Source organism: Crocuta crocuta, unplaced genomic scaffold (genome assembly GCF_008692635.1).
Source record: "Crocuta crocuta isolate KB4526 unplaced genomic scaffold, BGI_CrCroc_1.0 scaffold199, whole genome shotgun sequence".
NCBI classification, from domain to species: domain Eukaryota; kingdom Metazoa; phylum Chordata; class Mammalia; order Carnivora; family Hyaenidae; genus Crocuta; species Crocuta crocuta.
The window spans coordinates 126,773-148,446 of NW_027533339.1; positions in this window are offsets into that span (position 1 = coordinate 126,773).

The window sequence follows — 21,674 nt, forward strand, 5'->3', positions numbered from 1 at the left end:
CTCTGCCTGATATTATAGCCATTTATGTGTTTAGAGTGATGATAAAGCAGCGTGTAATAGCTGTCCCTTGTCACAGTGTCTATCTGCACAGGCCCAAGGAAGGTGTGTTGTGGTTTCAATTCCAGTTCTTCTAGTCAATAACTTCATGTGATCTTGGACCTACTGTTTCACTTCTCCAAACCTCAGTAACATCATATGTAACGTGGAAATAAAAATGTCTACATCATTATATAGTTGTGAGGATTAGGTAAAATAAATTGTGTGTAGTATTAGGGAAGAGATTGCTAGTTGTCCATCAAAAATCTGTTGTCTCTTTTCTCTTGGGCCAAATAGTTGTGACTAAGTGTGGACTAAGTATGGCCATATGACTAAATTATTTTCAATGGCATGTGAACAAAAATAACAGGTGTCACTTCTGGCCTAGGCCCTACAGCATTGTGCCTGTTGTCTCCATATTCTCTTTCTTCTTTCTTCTGGGTAGAACTAAGACACAGTACTGCCTTTGTGTTTAGTTCATGCAGATGGCAATGTCCTAGATGCTAGCCATCGGGAAGGTTATGGCAGATGTGTCTCTTTAGCTTTGGGTCCCTTTTAATTTTTGGAGCAGAGGTCAGTTACCCACTTTGATATCTTATTTAAATATCCTCATAAGAGTACTGTAAGCTTTACCCTAACTAGGTATGCAGTATGAGATCCAGTTAGTTATAGTTATTCAAAATCCATAAATATTGTGTCAACTTTTTCTCAGACTATTATTTCTATAAAGAAAGTGTTCATGTTTTAATGTTCTCTGCATCTTCTACAAAATTTCACACAGGACCTTATGCATAACAAATTTGTTTTGCATTTGCATTTCACAATTCTTTATTAGATAAATACAGTTCCTGAGATTAAATCACAATTCATAATATTCAGAATTTAAAGTCCTAGTTGTCATACATTCTTTTCTTTTTCCCTTCATATGTGAACTTTATGGTTTCCTTTCCTCAACTACAGGCTATGTGGAGGCAGAATTAATAATTTTTTTATGGTTCCATTTTTTTAAACATAAGGTTGTGCTTGGCAGTGGAATATGCCATGATCGGATATGATAAATTCTTCTTTAAAATCCAATAAACCTTTAAGGAAACTAGGAAATCCTTTCTCTAGATGGACTACTTATATTATAGGTAACAATGACTATGGTTTTCTGGAGAAATTAAGCAGGTACTAAAATGCTCAAGAAAGTTGCCATGAATTTAAAAATAATCACTTGTAATTTAGAGTTCATCATCCTTGAGCATTATTTCATGAGATAGGTTTAAGTCATTATTAAGAATGTGCTTCTTCTTGCATTAGAAACTAGATAGAAAGGGATGGTGGTTTATGACTGCTATATAGTTGATGAGATACTAAAATTTCAAACTGCAGCAGGAGCTCAATAGGAATTTCTGAGAAACATGTCCTTTCTAGGTATTTCTACGGTGTGGATTCTGGTCTTGGTTATAAACTGGCATGGAACTGTTACCATTTTTATAACCACTGGATGTACTTATATGTGCTTAGAATATAATTAACATGGGTGATCCTGGGGAAATGGTAGCTAATTGATTTTTAAACTTCAAATCACCTAGATCATGGATAACCCAATAGTGGGGAACTAGTTGGTTTCTATTTTCCTTAGTTGGATGTCATCCTTCTGGCTGTTTGTCTTAGTAAAATTTACTTTAGGAGCCAATTGAATTTTAATTCCAACTTTGACACTTTCTAATATGTCATAATATTTATCCTTGGTAAAGTTACTTAGTTTTTTTTGAAACTTAGCTTTCTAAAACTTCAAAATGGAGACAATAGCAGTTAACTACCCCCTCACATGATTGTGAAACTAAATGGGATAATGTACGTAAACCTTATAACTGCTTGGAATTTAGTAATTCCTCAAAAGAGTTAACAATTTTTACTTATTCAGAGTAGGAACATTCAAAGTGTGATCCCCAGATGAGCATCAATATCACCTAGGAACATCAATTATTAGAAAAGCAAATTCTTGTGATCAGAAATTATGAGGGTGAAGCCCACCAATCTGAGTTTTAATAGGCCCTCCAACTAATTCTGATGAACTCTAAAGTTTAGAAACCACTTTCTTAAGCAAATGAAAGAACATTTCTGGATTTCCGTTTTCCAACCTGTAATATATTTCTATGATCAATATATAATGCCTCGAGATTGCTCTTCTTTGAAGAGAACATTCTAATTTTCCATTATGAAAACCACCTTTCCCCTATCTCTATTCATGTGATTGAATGGAGCTGACCCCACCCTCAGCTTCAGGATAGGATCATGTTCTAGCACTAAGACAATTAGTATATCCCATCCTCCAGTGGGATCAATCCCACAATGATTACTTCAGGTATGGCTATCTAGTCTGACTAAGGTCAATGGAATTCATGTCTAGGAGTTTGACTGGAGTTATGGGGAAGGTAGAAGCTCTCAATCATTGCAGTTGCTAAGAGGAGGATATAAGCTCAGAATTAATACAAAAACATAGGAATTTACCCAAGGGATACAGGACTACTGATGCATAGGGGCAGATGTATCCCAATGTTCATAGCAGCACTCTCAACAATAGCCAAGTCATGGAAAGAGCCTAAGTGTCCAGCAACTGACGAATGGATCAAGAAGATGTGGTTTATCTATACAATGGAATACTACATAGCAATGAGAAAAATGAAATCTGGCCATGTGTAGCAACATGGATGGACCTTGAGGGTGTTATGCTGACCGAAATAAGTCAGGAAGAGAAGGACAGATACCATATGGTTGCTCGTATAGGTGGATTAGGAGGAGCTTGACGGAGGACTATGGGGGAGGAGAGGGGAGGGGATAGTTGGGGAGAGGGAGGGAGGCAAACCATAGAGACTCTTGTATGCTGAGAACAAACTGAGGGCTGATGGGGGGGAGCAAGAGGGGGGATGATGGACATGGGGGAGGGCACTTGTTGAAATGAGCACTGGGTGTTATATGCAAACCAACCTGACAATAAACTCTTTAAGAAAAAATAAAATAAATAAAAACAAAAGAAAAGAAAAGACAGAATGGAACCAAAATAGGGAACTTCAGAGCCAAAATATAGGCAGAAAGTAATTCTCAGCATAGGTTATCTGAGATCATAAGCTACTCCATTTCTCTCTTATTCTAATGGGAGTGTAATTTCCACACACCTTAATCCCAATTTACTTCCCATTACTCTGGAGTTAATAGTTGTGCATCAAATTGAATGACTTTAAGGGCTAGAAAATACAGCTACAAGTTCTTGGGAATCCACACGCAACAAGATCCATCTGAGCCATTTTCTATCATTATTTCTCTCCACTGATTAAAGAGTTGAGGATTAGTCACAGCCAGGTGAATTGTAAATATTTGAAGTTTTGCAAGTGTTCCATCAAATTCTGAGGTTACCCAAAGTGCTAAACATATAAATGTATTAATATGTTAGGGAGGGCTTTCTTCTGTGCCCATCCCCCAATGGTGAGAGCCTTTCTCATTGCACATCTTTGGCTCTCAGTACTTAGAGTCTTAATTTTGAAGCCCCACTTTAAAAACTTTCTATAGTTGTATCAGTTTGCAAGTGGGGGAATCCAAACCAATTACCTTTCCTTGGCTCTCTTTATAATCTTCTTACTCATTTTTTAGAAGTTCTAAAAGACTCATTCAGTTTCACTTTCTCATTACTCAGATGCTCCAATCATGTTATAAATGACCCAGCTCTGGTTGTGGTGGATGCTAAGAGCTCTTGCACAGTGAAGTGGAATAAACCATAATTAAGGTTAAAATGATGTGAGTAACATCTGAATACAGCCCTAGAGGAGAAGGGCTTGGGCAACCTGGGCCGAGACATGGTTAGTGATGATAATTGTATTCCAGAAAGCAGGGACTAAAACTGGATTCCAACATGAAACAGTACTTGGCTGAGAGAGCCAGAGAGAAAAGTAGAATCTGAACCCATCAGGTTCTGGCAAGCCAAGAGACAACAGAAAGGCTGTAGGTCCTGGGGCAAGATGGAATAGAAGTTTCAGACCCAAAAGTTCACAGCAGACTAGAGATAGGGTTTAGAGAAGCCGCAGATGAGGTAAAGCAAGCAGAATCTAGGGGGACTGCCATGATTGACATAGGGTATCTCTAGTTTATCATTATTCATTAGTAAGTCTGGTGCCTCAATAATTTAGTTGTGTCACAGGGCCAGAGCTAGTTTGATGTATCACAGAGGTCCTGTCCCAATATTAGGTTTAAGTCTAAATGGTGTGGTAACAAATTCAAGTTCCACATAAATTTGCTAATTCCAAGGTGCAGTTTTGAAATTGCTGGGCAGATACAGTTTTTGTTTTCAGTTGAAAGTCTTGTCTATAAAGGAGGATCATGCAAAAGTTATTGGAGAGATTTATCAGAAGCAAAATTTAGTTTGAAGCTGGCAGGGAGTGCTTAATTTTTACTTTTTCTAAGTAGTATAATGGAGTGGTCAGAGTATGAATTCTGGAGCTAATGTATATCACTTTGAATCTCAGTTATATGAATTACTAGCTACATGTAACTCAAAACCCAGATCATCTGTCCAGCATTTGGTCCATAACAAAAAACATCACCCTTTATCCAGCCTCATCCTTGTCTCTTCCGCATGTTTCCCACCCTACATCTATTTCCTTTTGTCCTGGATGGATCTCAGGGTTGGGTTCAAAATCTACTTCTACTTGATGACAGGATGCAGCATGCTTAGATTAATCAAAAAGTTGTGTACTACCCAACATTTAACTCTCACCCAGGCTGTTTTTCACTCTAACTTTTACATTGGCACTTCTCTCATGGCCATTCATTCTGCCTTAAAGCCAGGCTTCACGATCTTTTTCAGCCCTGCTCCAATGCCATTTCAGTATATCTCTGGAATGGCCAATACCTAGCATGTGCTTCCTACAGCCCATATGCTATATTTTCGCTGATATATTTACTTGTTAATTTCTTTCCTCCATGAACACATAAGTATCTAATACATACTCCCTAAATACAGTTTATATTTTACAAAATCTGTGCTTTGCCAATGAAATATCAAGGTGTCAGTGTTGAATTTATCCATTTATTCATAAAATATTAACAAAAACCAGGCACTCTGTTGGACACTGAGAATGCAAAGATGAAGAGGATTATTCTTTTCTCTCAAAGAGTTCGCAGACTAATAGGGAGAGGCATAAATGCATATTTACAGTCTGACGTATACATACTAAAGGAGCTATAGGAACACAGAGGAAGTAGAAACTAATGATGCAAGTATGGAAATTTTATGGAAGAGGACACTGACTGTGGGTCCTGAAGACTAAGTAGGATTTTCCAGGTGGAGGAGACAGGAGCAGAGAGACATTTCACTTAGAGAGAATAGCATGTGCAATCACATATGTGTGCAAAATGGTGTGACATACTTGGGAAGCTGTGAACCATTTGGAGTTTTTTTAATATCAATTCCTTTAGTCCTGTGGAGTATTAAGAGTTAGGACTGTAGACAGACTTAAAGGATTTCATCAAAGAATTTGACTTTATTCTGGATAACAGTGAAGTTCTGAAGGAATGCAAGTCACTGAATTATGTGATTAGATCTGGAAATAGTGGAGAAAAATTGGTTTTTCTGGTGTGGAGCACTAATGGGTGGATAGATCTATTGGGAGGTTGTTGGATTGGAGTGAAAGGTATGTGATAGACACAACAGAGCAGAGGTTCCTAATTGAACACCCATGAGCCACATAGAATCCAAAGTTGTATTTTGTGTTGCTTGTACAGGAGAAATTCAAATAATATTTTTTAAAATTCAAATTAGATGCTATGTGATTATATTTTACATAAAAATCTGAATTTCCATATCTTTTGAAAAATTAGAAGAAGGCATGTGAACAGTTGGCTAGAGTTAACAATAGTTGTTCTCTATAGATGAAGCATGCGTACGTGGTCATCACAGCCTCCAGTTCTCCCTAGCATGTCTGTAATTCTGGAACATACTGGCAATACCCATATCCCATTGGGCCTTTATGTCACCTGAGATCATCCTCCCAATTTGAGCATTTCTTGAAGTTACAGATAGTCACTATTATCACTGGAGTTTACTTTCTAGTGAATTGGGGGGATGTGTCTTTGATATCCTGATTTTATAGTAATCTCTGAATTGTATTTTTTTAACCGTGGCTTGACTCTAATGCTGAAGTGGTTTGGTGTTGGATGTAAGAGACCTCCTTAAAAATAAATTATTGGAGTTTGAAAAATGCTTGTAATAAGCCAGTCACAATCTAAGCACCATGAAGGATACCAACAATTGATTACAAGCCCTCTCAGAAACCAACAATCTAATTAAAAGCCATTTCCAGCCTAGCTCCATTTTATTTGTAAGTCCTGCCACTCTGGACACTTGACAAATGCTTTCTAACTATTGGAGTACCATTTAATGCACTGAAACAGTTACCTTCTCAAAGGTACCCTGAGGACTGAATGAATTTCTATAGTTTTCAAAGGAGTGGAAGCTGCAAGCAAAAAACAACATCTGAACTGATCAGTGCAATCTATTCACACCTGGACCCTGACTGTTCGCTGCAGGTACCAGGGCATTTGATGTAAATACTGTGTGTGTGTGGAGGGGGTCCTCTGAGCCTGGGGGAACAGCAACAAGTCCCTCAGAGCAAGATCAGAACAGCTAACTTAATATATGTGTACATATATTCTCTTATAAGAATATAGAATAAGAATTATGGCCTTAGCAGATAATACAACACAGTTGTTAGTGTCTTGGTTTTCTTTATGTTTTGCAAATTTATACATCTTCTGAGACTACAAATACCCTCACTAGCAATAAGGACAAATTATGGCAACAAACATATTATACCGTGACCTAATAGGAAAAATGATAATCTCTTTAAATGTCACATGGTAACATTTAATTTACATTTAAAAAGCATTTAGTATGAGTAATTATAAGTTAATTAAATATTGATTATTCTAAGAGCTCTATTGTGATTTAGGACCCATGCAGTATACAGTAAATCTAGTTGATTTGAAATAAACTTAAAATGACATTAGTAACTAATATGTAATTACATTTTATAGTTATTGAATGTGACTTAACAAGCTTAATATTTATGATGAACAAGTCAAATATTATGGTAAAATTTAACATTGGTTTCTGAGTACCTACTCTTATCATGTATCTATTGCCAAGCAGCTATTAAATGCTTAAACTCTTCTAAGGTTTTTGTTTGTTTGTTGTTTTAATTATCGGTTTCTGGTCAATTGTCTCCATGGAATATTGAAGTATTTACAAGAGAAACTCCACGTGTCCTTGTGTATCTTTTGCATTGTGCCTGTCGATATTCTCAAATGCAATCAATGGTAAGTTGTTATGCAGCAAGGATCCTCCACTTTAGCTAAAATGTTCCTTTAAAACACTTATGTTTTATTTGAAAGTTTATATCCATGAACTATACAGTCAACTAATTTGTCTTTCCTCTCTCACCTCTTACTAGAAGAGTGTCATTAAGTAAACAACAACTAAATCCAAATAAAAGTCATTCTTACTGTTCCCTTAGGTATCCATTAGAAGAGTAAATGCATTTTTTGGAAAGTTTCTAACTTTTGAGGGAAAATACAAAATGTGTTGCTCGGAGCAAAGTAATATTTCATAAATTTCTTTTAAAACTTCCTGTCTTTGCCATTAAAACTTTCTATTCATATTCACCATTCAGTCCATCTATTTACCCATCCATCCACCCATCTATCCATCTGAATGGCTATTTATTCAACAAACCAGTCATGACCATTTTTGCATATGATTATGAATAAACTTGCTCTTTTGGTTCCTTTCTTAGAAACCTAACTCTGTTGATGATGGAAGCTAGAAAGATGCACTAATGGAACTGAGAAAACTGATGCAGTGTGCCTACCACAACAAAATATAATCCCCTGGATTGTTGTCGGCTTCTTCTTTTGCTGCAGAAGCAGTAGTTCCAACTTGATGCAATAGATATCATCAGTGCACTGCCTTTTCCAGCCTGCTACCTCGGGTAACTAAAATGGAAAATAGTCTTCCTCAGACAAGAGTAAGAAAAATAATCAAATAATGGACTGTTACTGGTAGAATGCTATACATGGAGGAGTACTATAGAATTATTGTGCATCTGACATCTAAAAATTTCTAACATCTAAAACAAAACAAAACAAAACATTAATTTCAAATATACACACTCTAAACGTCTCTTCTAGGATTCGGAAGATAAAACATAAATGAGGAATGACTTGCCATTTAATCTTTTATTGAGCCTATATAGTACGGTCTGGTACTGTGTGTCTACACAGTGATTCCTGGCAACAATCATATGTTTTAGAGCATATTATTTTCATTTTATAGATTGTTTAACTGAGGTTTGGAGTAGTTAACTTCCTGAGATGACACAGCTGCAAGTTTCAGAGCCCACTTTCACATCCTGCACTATCTCAAAAACCTTTTGTTTCTGTTCTATTATTCTGCCTCCTGTTTTGAAATTCTATGCACATAAACTTTAACATTCACTTCCCTTTATTTAAAAGAAATGTTTTTGAAAAGTTTTACTTAAGTCAAATATTAGTAGAACATATAATATATTAAAAGTGCTTTGAGGAGGGAGTGCTAAAAAGAATTCTAAAATTATACCTGTTGTAAAGCAGGAATTCTTTCATGATATGTAAAATAACCCTTTAATTTATATTTTCTTTTACTGCAAATTTTACAGCCTCAATTTTCTAGAACTGAGATATACTTGTAAAGGTATTCTAGTGCCTATATTTTATTACAAGTCTCTAAATTAAAATGTATCTAATGGGGGTACCCAAGTAGTTCAATCTATAGAGCATCTGACTTTTGATCTCGAAGTGGTAAGTTCAAGATCCACATTGGGTGTGGAGCCCACTTAAACAATAATAAAACAAAATGTATCTGATGTTCTCATATAGTTCATAGGCATTTTATAATGTGAAAACAACCCATTAAGCTGATAATTTTTTTAGCATTATTTATGGTATGCCAGTATTATGCTATGCACTTTAAATTTTTTAATCCTTGTAATAGATTATGAGGTAGCGGTGATCAATTCCTGATTTCCTTATGTAGAAACTGAAGTTCAGACAAATTAACTAACTTGTCCCAAAGTCACTGGTTTATTACAAGATACATCTTGGATTTATTATTTTTATTATTTTTTAAACATTTATTTACTTATTTTCAGAGACAGAAAGAACATGCGCACCAACAATGTGCATGGGGGGAGGGCAGACAGAGAGGGTGAGAATCCCAAGCAGAACTGGAAGTGCGACTCGAATTAACAGACTGAGAGATCCTGACCTGAGCAGAAATCAAGAGTCAGAGGCTTAACCGAATGAGCCACCAAGTCTTCCTCTGGGATTTATTCTTATGTCTGTCAGCTGAACTAGGCCTGTTCCCTTACACCAAACTGCTTTCATAATATATTACTAAGAGAAACATAGACAAATTTATTATGCCTATAGTATCTCATGGATTCTAAAATGTTCACATTTTTATATTTCAATAATTCTAAAATTGAAGTGCATCTTTTAATCAATAGCATATTAGCACTGTATCGTATTTTAACTAGTAGTGATTTTTCTTTCTTCAATGGTACATTTAATGATGATACTTCTTATAATAAATAATATCTTTAATTCAATAAAATATAGAAATACATACTTATTGAATATAATGCAATTGTTTATAGTTAAGGGTAGATTACTTTTCTCTTCCTATTTTAAATTCTTTACATTTTACCAGAATTCACACCAAGACTTGCTTTTCCAAGGTGTTTATCCTTGTAACTTCTCCTCATTTTTACAGGCATACTACCAGTTCTTCTTTTATATGATGGTGTTCTACCTTACTGTGGTTGGATTTCTGAAAGAGAAGGCTTTGAACATTAAAATGTTAAATGGAACATTGAATGACATGCAAGTGTTGTCAGGTCTCTTGGATTTGTCAACTGTTGATGTTAAAATATAACATATGGGAGGAAAGCTGAATATTTGCTAGCTGATCCATTACAGTAATCTCAAATTCAATTTTTCTATAATTCATGTCCTGCATTTCATCTTTCCCAAATTGGTAGCAACACTATATACTCAGTTTTCCAATTGCCTCTACTTTCTTACAACCTTGACTCAGTGACTCTACCTGCTTTCAAAGCCCTCCATAGTTACCTCATCCCACAAACCCATTTTTATTTCCCACTACTCCCCAGCACATTCTCAGTAAATCTCCATTTCCTATCTTCCTATCATAACTTTTTAAGATTTGGAGTCTAATCTTGGCTCTGTGGGCTGAAACAATCCCACTCGTTTATCTAAACTCAGATCAGGTATTACCTCCTTTGTAGGACTTTCCTTTGTTCATCTTTTCATTACAATCACCTAATACATAGCCAGTGTTCAATAAAAGTTGGTTGAAAAAATGAAAGAATGAATATCCTCTTCTTTGAGAGCTTTTATTAGCCACTAGTTTTATTGAAAATAGCTTCAGCTCTTATTCTATGCACCAACAGAAACACCTTTGAAACCTGAACTTTTTATCTGAGCATGTAAAGACTCCCTTTCAAAGTACATTAATCTTCATAAGCTTTTATTATTATTATTATTAATATGCCATGAACTCCAATACTTTGTTTTCCCCCAACAGAGTCTTTGCAACAAGAAGGCACTTTCCCTTGTCTAATCACATCTGCAAGTAAGCAAATATTGGCAAAAACTCATAAAATTGTATTATTCCCTTTAGGTAAACAATGTCAAACTCAGTGGCCACTGTTGCCATTTATACGTGTGAATCACAAATTTACATTGCCTCTGGATATCATAAATGGCCTCTATCATAAAGTGCTAGTAAAAACCCTGCTTCTCCTTCTGTAAGATGGGTGGGCATGAATAATCAACAAAAAACAAGCCTTTAAAAGGATTTTGATGTTAAAGGTTACTTATTACAGCTCAAGTCTTAAGAATAACATGCAATTTTTACTTATTTAGTTCTATTCCATAGGTTTTGGTTGCTTGTAAAAGTCATAGTGTATAGCAAAGAAAGCTAAAATGGCTTCTTTGATGAGCAAGTATATCAGTTATGATTCTTGACTATAAGCAACAGAGGCTATGTCTAATAAAAGGAAATTTATTGCCTAGGCATTGAGGATTCACAAGAACTTGGGATGCTGGGGAATGGAGCTTGAGGATAGGTGGGAACTAAAGAAGCTCAAATAGGAAACAGAAGCCCTGCAGCTATCTCAATAGCTGGAATTGTCTGACTAAGATACTACTGTTGCCATTATTAAAATGAAAGATTTCAAGAGAATTCCTCAATCCTTGAAGCACCCACTTAAGATTTCTCCTTTTCATTTTCTTTGTATAAGAGAGTTACCTAGAATGATACTATGCTGTCTACAAAATTGCATGCAATGGAGAAAAAATAATATCTCATTAGTAAATCAGGAAGCTATAATAAGAGTGAATATGTATTGAGTGGCCCCAAAGTGACAAACATCTACCACAGAAGTGCCCAAAAATACATGCTTGCATTTATTCAGTGTATCATTTATTCAGTTGATTAACTAACATAATGCATGTCTACTCTGTCTAGTTACTGAACTGAGAGAGCTTGGCCCTTGACCTTAAAAGGAACACAATCTTGTAGGTAAAAGAAGCCTATAAAGAAATTAGTACCATACAATCTGATTAAGGTCACAATGAGTCATGAATAAAATGAAAAGGAAATTCACTGAACAAGAACAATGAAAGGCTGTGAATAGGAGGGAAATAGTATTGACTGTGGAATCATTGGAGGTGGATTTGATTCCCTGTTCTAGTATCTAACAGATCTATAACTTTGGCAAAAGACACAAGTCATCTCTAACACTCAGTGTTCTCATCTGTAAAATGAGAAGAATAAATGGTCCTTGTAGGATGGGGAGAAGTAAATTAGATTGCATATATTTAAGCATTTAGTACTTAGAAGGTATTTGATAAGTGCTTGTTGATTAATTCATTCATTTTTTCATTTATAACACAAAGAGTGACTGACTTCTGGATGCACAAAGAAGGGATTATTGGAAACAGATCTTAAGGAAATGAGTAAGTATACCTCAGGGCAGAGGAAAAAGGACATTCTGAACATATGCAAAGATGAAGGCATGGAGATGTCTGAAGAGGTGGCAAAAAGATTAGCAAATATGGACTGTGAACGTTTAGAGCAGTACCAGGCAAAGAGAGGAGAGTGATAGGTTAAAGTTGATTAAGGTATAGTGAATGTTAAAGAGTTTCAGTTTTTTCCAGGAGTTAATGCTTTTCAAAATGTGATCCTTGTGCTTCCTGTATCAAACTCACTGGGATTGCTTTTTGGAAATTGTAATTTCCAAGGCTCTAACCCAGACTTCTTGAGTCAGAATCTCTGACAATATGGTGTAGGTAGTACATAATATTTATAATTTACCTGGGAGATTTTAAGGCACCTTAAAGTGAGATAATCCCTGTTCCTGTAAGGTAATAGAGAGCCAAGAGAGTGTTTAAATGAAGTAATCATGAAAAAAAGAGAGATTAGGACGTCAACACTGGGTTTCTTTACCTTTAGGACTTTTGAATATATTCTATCCATCTGGGTAGGATTTTTTTTATACAGTTGAGCAAAACCTAACACATATGAGACAGAATCTCAGCTCAAATAATGGCATTCTTTTTCTATAGCCAAGAATCAGACTAGACTATGTAATAATTCTGTGGCAAATAAAATGGAGCAAGATGGCTGATAATAAAAATGAATGATTTCTAAAAGCATTTAACACTCAAGGAGATGGAGCCAGGAGAAGTATGCTTTTGGAACAGGGGTAGGGATGGGAGAAGGGGGGGAAAAAGCAGCATAAATTTTCTGAGTTATGGTAAATGTCACAGAGAATTCAACAATTTTCTTTGCAGAATTTAGAAAACGAGTGTGCATAATTCCAACTGGGTGATATCACAGGGAATTTGAAAAGTACCCCGAGGCAATTCAGAGAGCTGCTTTTACATTCAAACTGAATGAAAGAAAACATCCATATTTCAACTAGGCGTGCACACACATGCACCCAATGGCTACATGCAAACATATACCACAAAAGCACTTAATCACAAAAATATATTGTTACGTTGAAGGTACAGCAGGTAAGATTACTTTCTGGATGCCCTGTATATACCCAGGCCCAAAGTCAGGACACAGAAGTTGAGCCAAAATAATAAACCAGCTACAATTCAACCTCAGACTTTTTGTTAGGAACTGAATAAGATAAAAAAAATAAAAAAATAACAATGTCTGTTCCTTATTGTTCTTATTTAAAGCCTTAAAATCACATAAACATGAACTTCTGTAGTATTTAGGTGTTTATTTGCAGAGGACTGCATTGAGGTACAGAGTCTAATTTCTGGCAGCCCTGTGAGGAATGCATTAGTATCTGAACTCTTAAGCCAGTTCCTTGCCTTTATTCACTTACTAAATGCAGATCAGAAAACAAATGAGAGGAAAGGAAAGGAGGCTGGTAACATGTTTAAAAGATCAGAGAGGGTTACGTTAGGTAAACTAGTGGGGAAAAAAGTAAACTATTCATCATCTAGGAAACAATTTCAATATTATAGCATGAATAAAAGGTGTAGTGTTTCTCAAGCAGAAAGATAAACAAATGTATTTTTGTGGCCATAGTGACCTGGGTAACAGAAGTGAAGAATGTCAATGAGGACCTCAAAATGGAGCTCTGAGGTCAGGTTTGTTCATCCATCCATCCATCCATCCATGCATGTATGCATCCATCCATCCTCCATCCTCCATCCTTTCAACTAACATTCATTTAGCCATTACTAGTGTCATCCTCTGTGCTAGGTAGTGGGGGTACAAAGATAAAGATGACATAGTGTCTTATGTCAAGGTGCACACATTTCTGTGAGAGAGGCAAATATGGAAATAAATATCTACACAGTGAAGTATATAAATATAGACTATAAGCACACAATCATAAAACATAAGGAGGAAAACTGAAGAAACGTAGTACTTGAAACTGTATGTGTATGTGACAGAAAAGACACACCACGGAAAGTCCACAACAATGCTTAAAGGAAGATTAATATAATGTTCTAGACAATTGTAATGGAATACTGTAAACTTGCTTGAGTTCAGTTTCAACCATTTCAATCTATTCATACAATCATGCTGCATTCAGATGGAGTATAAATTCTGAAGATGACAGTAATGTACCTGGAATGACACATGTCCTGTCTGCAGTTCTCAGGATAAAGTGGGGAATAAAAGAAAGCAATATGTGGTCAGGATCTCCATTCCTGAGTCAGGAAATTTTAAAGATTCCTGGTTGTATTCTTCATTTCTTATAGAACAAAAGGTGAAGAATGTTAAAGTGGAATTAACTCAAATTAAGTCTTAAACTCTGGGTTTAAATAAGCAGAAAGAATTGGCACTTATTAAACATCTACTCTGCATGTGGTTCTATGTCCAGAGCTTAATTTATCTCCTATATTAGTACTACATAGGAGGCTTATGAAAACAACAATATTACATAGAGGTTCTAAACATAGAGATTCTCAATTCAAATCTCAGGTCCTCCATTTACAAGCTCTGAGTGATCCTGGGCAAGGTTCTGAACCTCTCTGAGCCTCAGGTTTGTAATCTGCAAGATGTTTATATTCATAGAAGCTTCCTCAATAGTTGTTATGACCATTAAATGATTTAATATAAGTGAATCACTTGGTGTAACACCTGACTTAAAATAAACATCAATAAATGTTAGCTACTCTTACTGTTGTCAGTGATACATAATATTTTGTTTTTTATTTTATATTCTAGGAAGAGCACCCATTCATATTTTTTTTAATGTTAGCAAACTAGAAATAGAAGGAATAGAATTTGATAAAGTGTAGTGACAAAGAGTAAATAGTAAATATTTCACCTAATGGTGGAATGTGAAAAGCTTTCTCTGAGACCAAGAAGCAGACAAGGATGCATTTTATTACCACTACTATTCAAAACTGTATTGGAAATTCTACAGAGATCATTCAGGCAAGAAGAAATAAAGAAAGACATAAGGACCAGAAAGGAAAAAATAAACTACCATTATTCACAAATAGTATGATGATGCCCACAAGAAATAAAAAAGAATTAAAAGATGAATTTATTGGGGTGCATGAGTGGCTCAGTTGGTTAAGCATCTGACTCTTGATGACAGCTCAGGTCATGATCTCACAGTCCTGAGATCAAGCCCTGTGTCAGGCTCCACATGGAACCTGCTTGGGATTCTCTCTGTCTCTCCCTGGTCCTCCCCCAGTCAAGCAAGTCCACTCTCTCTCAAAACTAAACATAAACATAAAAGAATAAAAGATGAATTTATCAAGATTGTGAGACACAAGGTCAATATACAAAAGTCAACTGAAGTTCCATATTCTATAAACAAATATAAAATACAGTTCTAAAAAGACAACTTTTACAGTAGCATGAAAATTCCAAATGTCTAGGATAAATGTAATAATTGATATGCAGGAATCTATAAAAGCAATATTTAAGGAAATTAGAATTTGGAAGTTTCAATAACAATAGAGTAAAAGACTCAGTGATTTTGGTGTGTTCATTTTCTCTCAAACTAATGTAAATGTCAAGCTTATTTGTAAATTCATCCCAACTTGTTCTTCCTTAAGAGTACCTTGAGGATACAGGAGTGCTGATGCATAAAGGCACATGTACCCCAATGTTCATAGCAGCACTTTCGACAGTAGCCAAATCATGGAAACAGCCTAAATGCCCATCAACTGATGAATGGATCAAGAAGATGTGGTTTATGTGTACAATAGAATACTACGTGACAATGAGAAAGAGAAATCTGGCCATTTGTAGCAACATGGGTGGAACTCGAGGGTGTTATGCTAAGTGAAATAGGCCACGCAGAGAAGGACAGATATCATATGTTTTCACTCATATGTGGAACAGGAGAACCTTAACAGAGGACCATAGGGGAGTGGAGGGGGAAAATAGTTAAGGAGAGGGAAGGAGACAAACCATAAGAGACTCTTAAATACTGAGAAAAACTGAGGGTTGATGGTGGTGGGGGAGAGGGGAAAATGGGTGATGGGCATGGAGGAGGGCACTGGGTGTTATATGGAAACCAACTTGGCAATAAACTGTAAAAAAGTACCTTGATTATTATTAATACTTTGTATTTCCATATTAATTTTGAAACACTACATCAAAAGAAAAATGTTGGAATACCAATGGATTTTAGATTAATTTGAGAGAGGTATGAAAAAAAATTATGCAGATCGGCTTAGAAAAATTACAAAGTACATAAACAAATACATAATAATGAGTTCCAATTGTTCCAACAAGGTAAATGAGAAAAAGTATATTGGAAGAGGCAACTAAATAAATGTGGTTTGTGATATTGAGCCCTGCGCTCTCAGCACAGAGCCTGCTTGGGATTCTCTCTCTCCTCTCTCTCTTTCTGTCCCTGTTCCTGCTCATGCTCTCTCATTCTCTCTATTTCAAAAATGAATGAATGAATGAATAGATGGATGGATGGATGAATAAATAAATAAATAAATATTTTAAAACATGAATAAGAAAACCTAACAGAACTATATGAATATATGGAACTTCCTTAAAGTGATCAATCCTTCCTTTTCGGTCATTCTTAGTGAGCACATGTCTAAGCTGGCCAATAAGGTGGACCACAATTTCCTCTCCTGACTGTAACTGATCCTCCTCCTAAACGAGATGGAGCCCATCCAGTGTCTTAGTTAGCTCAGTGCCTTGAAGGAGCTCCTCTTAAAGCCTTGGCTGCTTGGTAGCTTTGCCAGCCCCATCCCCTTTGCAAAGTTTTACTCTTGGGAAAATCCCTTAGTTTCCTTATTTCTTCAGAAAAATATTACTAGTAACATTGCCTAGCCCCAAATCCTATGGGATTGAGAGTGGCTAGAGCAGTTTTTAAAGATACTAGAGGTCTTGGCCTTATAGACCATCTTCTCAGATCCAGGGCTGGGAATAGTGTTTGCACTTAAAAAACAGAGAAGCAAGCAAACATCCTCAAGACAAGTTAGCACCTGACTCAAAGGAGAGGCTTTTTCTGTCCAGCTGACTCAATAAGTACTTCATCCGTTGACTGGAAGAAATTAATAATGTATTTCTAATTGCAGGTGGCAACCTATAAATGGGTCAAAAAGTAACCTTAGTGGGTTATATCTAATATATACTATATATAAATACATATGCATATGTATGTTTAATTTCTGTATTTTTTGAAATTTTGAAAAATTTTAACTTAAAAATAATAAGATATCTGTTATTAGCTATGTAACATTTTTACTTTGTGCAATTTTTAGAAGGAAAAATTTATCCAGATCCTGTTGGCTCTCAGCCCTGACTGAGTGTGAACATCTTCAACTTAGGAATCCTACTGGCAGACAGAACCAGGCTTAGGGAGATGATAATCTCAGAAAAAAAAAATAGGGAGAATAAATATGCTATGAATTAAATCAGCCAAACACAGGAATATCACTTCATAAAACATCAGTGAAACTTAGGGAGTTGTCCTTGTCATGCCCTTGTTACCATTTTGTGCAGTTCCATGAAAACAAAGGATCACCTTCTCACTTTTGGTAAAAGGAGCTTGTTTTCTGAGAGGGGATACGGAAGAGAACTGATTAACAGGGAACAGTTGGCCTCTCCAGTGAAGTTCTTAATATTCCTTTTGATTTGGGGATCTGTGATGTTTCATGCATCTTAACATCATCAGACAAACATCAAAATGAGGAAATAAACATGTACTGAATGCCTTTTACAAACCAAGAACTTTTGTGTCCTTGATCCTATTTAATCTATACAGTGGTTTTATATAAAATATATTACCGTCTTTATTTACAAATGTGTAGCCAGTAACTATGAGATCTAGATCATGTTCTTGGAGTCACCTGGCTGGTAGGTGATAAGGGCAAGAGTCACTCCAGGATGAGCCCCACAGCACAACTATAGTAGGCTTTCCTCTCTGTATCACACTTTTCTCTAACCACAAATAGAACATCCAGTTTCCTTTCTTTTGATATTGTTTATTTCTATTTTTTCTTTGATCTGGCATCTGAGTCATTCTTTTCTGTACATTTGCTTATGATCTTACCACGGGGTTATTGGTCCCAACGTTTTTTTACAGAACCATAAACTGTGACTACCAGTGCTAAATGACACATGTCCATCTAGTAACTCTGACCTCTTTCTCGAAGCTTTGATTCCGCAAAAGATGAAGTTCCCTTCAAGGTATTTTACTGCTACAGTTTTGCACAAAACAAAAACAAATATTTTAGAATCTTAGTTTGGAGACTGACTACCTTAAGAACTGGCATCCTTTATCATTTGAACTAAATTACCTTTCTCCACAAGACATATGCTTTTGTCTAAAAAGAGTAATGTGGTGTGTAACTCAGCTAATACTTCACTCCTTTCCAACAATGTGTTTAAATTCCTCCATCTTCTATTATTCAGAATGAGAATTTTCTTAGTAGATTTTCCAAACTTCTTGTTTCCTTTTGGCTTTCTAATGTTTACTCATTTCACTACTCTTGCTGCATTAGGATTGTTTGGATATTAGGTGAACTGAATGGGTACCTTAGGCAGCAGAGAGGTCAGTTTGGATCTGTCTGGCACTCAGCATTCTTCATCCCAGTCATGTGACATTCTTAAATGCATTGGAACTGTTCTTAATGCTCTCCAGTCTGATGAAAAAGCCTGACAGCCTTTTGCTCCTTTCTAGAAGGGAGGTATGACCCTAATATGGGTGGTTAAGGAGACTAGGCAACATCTTCAGCTGTGCCTTTATTGTCTCAGCCAACTCTGACCCTGCTTGCTGATATAACAAGTGCTCACTCTGGATAGACAGCCTTTCCCAGAGCAGACTATGTAACAGCCATCTAGCAGAACATCCCAGAGGCCCTCACAGGCTGTTTCAAAAGGATACTAGTGTTTTTGGAAATCTCAGCAGTACAGGCTGAAATATTTTGCCCATTAGGAAATGAAGTTGCTGGTCTGTAGCATGAAATGGGATCTCAAAGGCACTTTTGCTGGCCAGTGCTTTCATGTTGTAGAGGTAATTGATGAAATACTGATTTCTCTAGGTCTCCTACTGTAGCAAACTATCATCTTAATCTGCAAGAGCTTGGTTAATACTTGATATCCTGTTTCCTGAAGAGTTGAGTGTCAATTTCTTCAAGATCTTGGGGCATTGCCTCCCATGGTACATGAGGTCGTCTTAAAGATTTCATTTTGGGGCGCCTGGGTGGCTTAGTCGGTTAAGCGTCCGACTTTCTCTTAGGTCATGATCTCGCGGTTCGGGGCTTCGAGCCCCGCGTAGGGCTCTGTGCTGACTGCCAGCTCAGAGCCTGGAGCCTGTTTCAGAGTCTGCGTCTCCCTCTCTCTCTGACCCTCCCCTGCTCACGCTGTCTCTCTCTCTCTCCTAGAAATAAATAAAAAACATTAAAAAATTACAAAAAAAAGATTTCAAGTGCTCCATATGCCTTGTCATAAATGAATGAATTTAAACATCAAACTCTCCTATGTTATGACCAGTATGACAGCAACCTCAGTCAATTAATTTACCTCGGAACCTACCTCTTTATCCCTGGACTCAGCAAGGCAGTGATCATTAGGCTCCTGTGTCATTTTTTAAAGAAGGATGTCCAAGGTAGGACTTGTCTGAAAGCACAGAGGCTAGGGAAATGATATGGCAGCTGGCCTGAGAAAAGGAAAATATGCTTTTCCACTTTCTTCTGAAAAGAGATACAAGTAATGCAATAAAGATGTGTGGGAGTTGACTTCCTCCTTGAGGATCCAGGGTTATGATTCTTTACAACTTCGGTATGGTTGTGGCTTGACTGGGTGGCATCCACTATGGCCCTTTTATCTGGTTTCTCCAGAGTAAGTCAGTATAACAGGATTTGTATTTATTTTTTAAATTTTTTAGTGCTTTTTATTTACTTATGAGAGAAAGAGTGTGTGTGTGTGTGAGAGAGAGAGAGAGAGCAGGAGAGGGTCAGAGAGAGAGGGAGACACAGAATCTGAAACAGGCTCTAGGCTCTGAGCTAGCTGTCAGCACAGAGCCTGATGTGGGTCTCGAACCCATGAACCATGAGATCATGACCTGAGCCAAAGTCAGATGCTTAACCGACTGAGCCACCCAGGCAGCTCCCAGGATTTTTATTTCTTAGTTTAATTTCTTGGTGGAGAGGATTTGATTAGTTCAGCTCAATCTAGCAACAGGTTTCCATTGGGTCAGTGACTTCTTTAGTCACCTATGGTTAGATTACAAGGTTAGGGTCCCATGGACGGAACCGCCTTTAGTAGGGAAAATTCCAACTGTGGAAAAAAAGGGTTGGAAAAGGGCACCAACATTGTCTACATTAATTATTTTTCTCTGAGAGAAATTACTAAAAAATAAAAAAGGGCAAAATTCACATCTCATTTATTAATGAGTCCAGGGATTTATTATTTATGGAAATATTGATTATGCTGTATACCACCTTACATAGAGAAAACAGCTCTTTCAGATTTGCTTTGACAGGCTTGCATTATGGTAAGGGGTGTAATAAGTTCTAGGAAACTTAATAAAGACATGTTATTGAAAACATGTGCACTTTGTCACACAGGGCCCCTTAATGTGACTCTAGGAACAAAATCTCTTTAATGGTCTCAGTTCCAGGAAAAGCTGTATTTCTTCTGGGTAACTGTGTTAACTTTATAACATGGAATATTTGGGTCTTATAAATGATTGTGTTTCTCTTTCCTTTGGCTACTAGGAAGCTCAGAACCAAATTTGTAGACCATTTACAGAAAGCATATAGTATTTTAAACTATGTGTTCCTATTTGTTCATCTTCCATGTTGCTCTTCCTATTGTCCTCATTTTCACTGTCTTTCCTTGATTACTCAGTTGGTCCCACAACCCACATCCCCAACAACCAGTTCCAAAGGGACTCTAGAAGGAATATATCCCCAGGGAAAGAGGGGGGTGGGTGGGCTCTGAAATAGTTCAAAGTTAAAATGGAATTCCCAGCTTAACTAAATGAGATTTGTATATCAGGGGAGAAGGCAGAGATTTTAATGAGAGGACTAACCAATTATAGACAAAACAAAATGGGAGATCTCAGTTTTGTTTCTTTATTCTCTTTCTCTCTCTCTTTTTTTCTCTGTCTTGCCTCCCAAGAAATTGGTGTGGCAAGTCAAGGAGTAGACATGCTTTCTGTTTGGGAGGCACTCTGCCTTGGAAAGCCAAGTGGGAATTTTTTTTTTAATGTTTTATTTATTTCTAGGAGAGAGAGAGACAGCATGAGCAGGGGAGGGTCAGAGAGAGAGGGAGATACAGACTCTGAAACAGGCTCCAGGCTCTGAGCTGGCAGTCAGCACAGAGCCCGACGCGGGGCTCGAACCGACGAACCGCAAGATCATGACCTGAGCGAATGTCGGACGCTCAACCGACTAAGCCACCCGGGCGCCCCATGCCAAGTGGGAATTTGAAAAGGGCCCAGAGAAAAGGAAACTCAAATCAGCTGATCATGCGGGTTTCTAGACTCATCCTTAAAAGGAATCGGGGG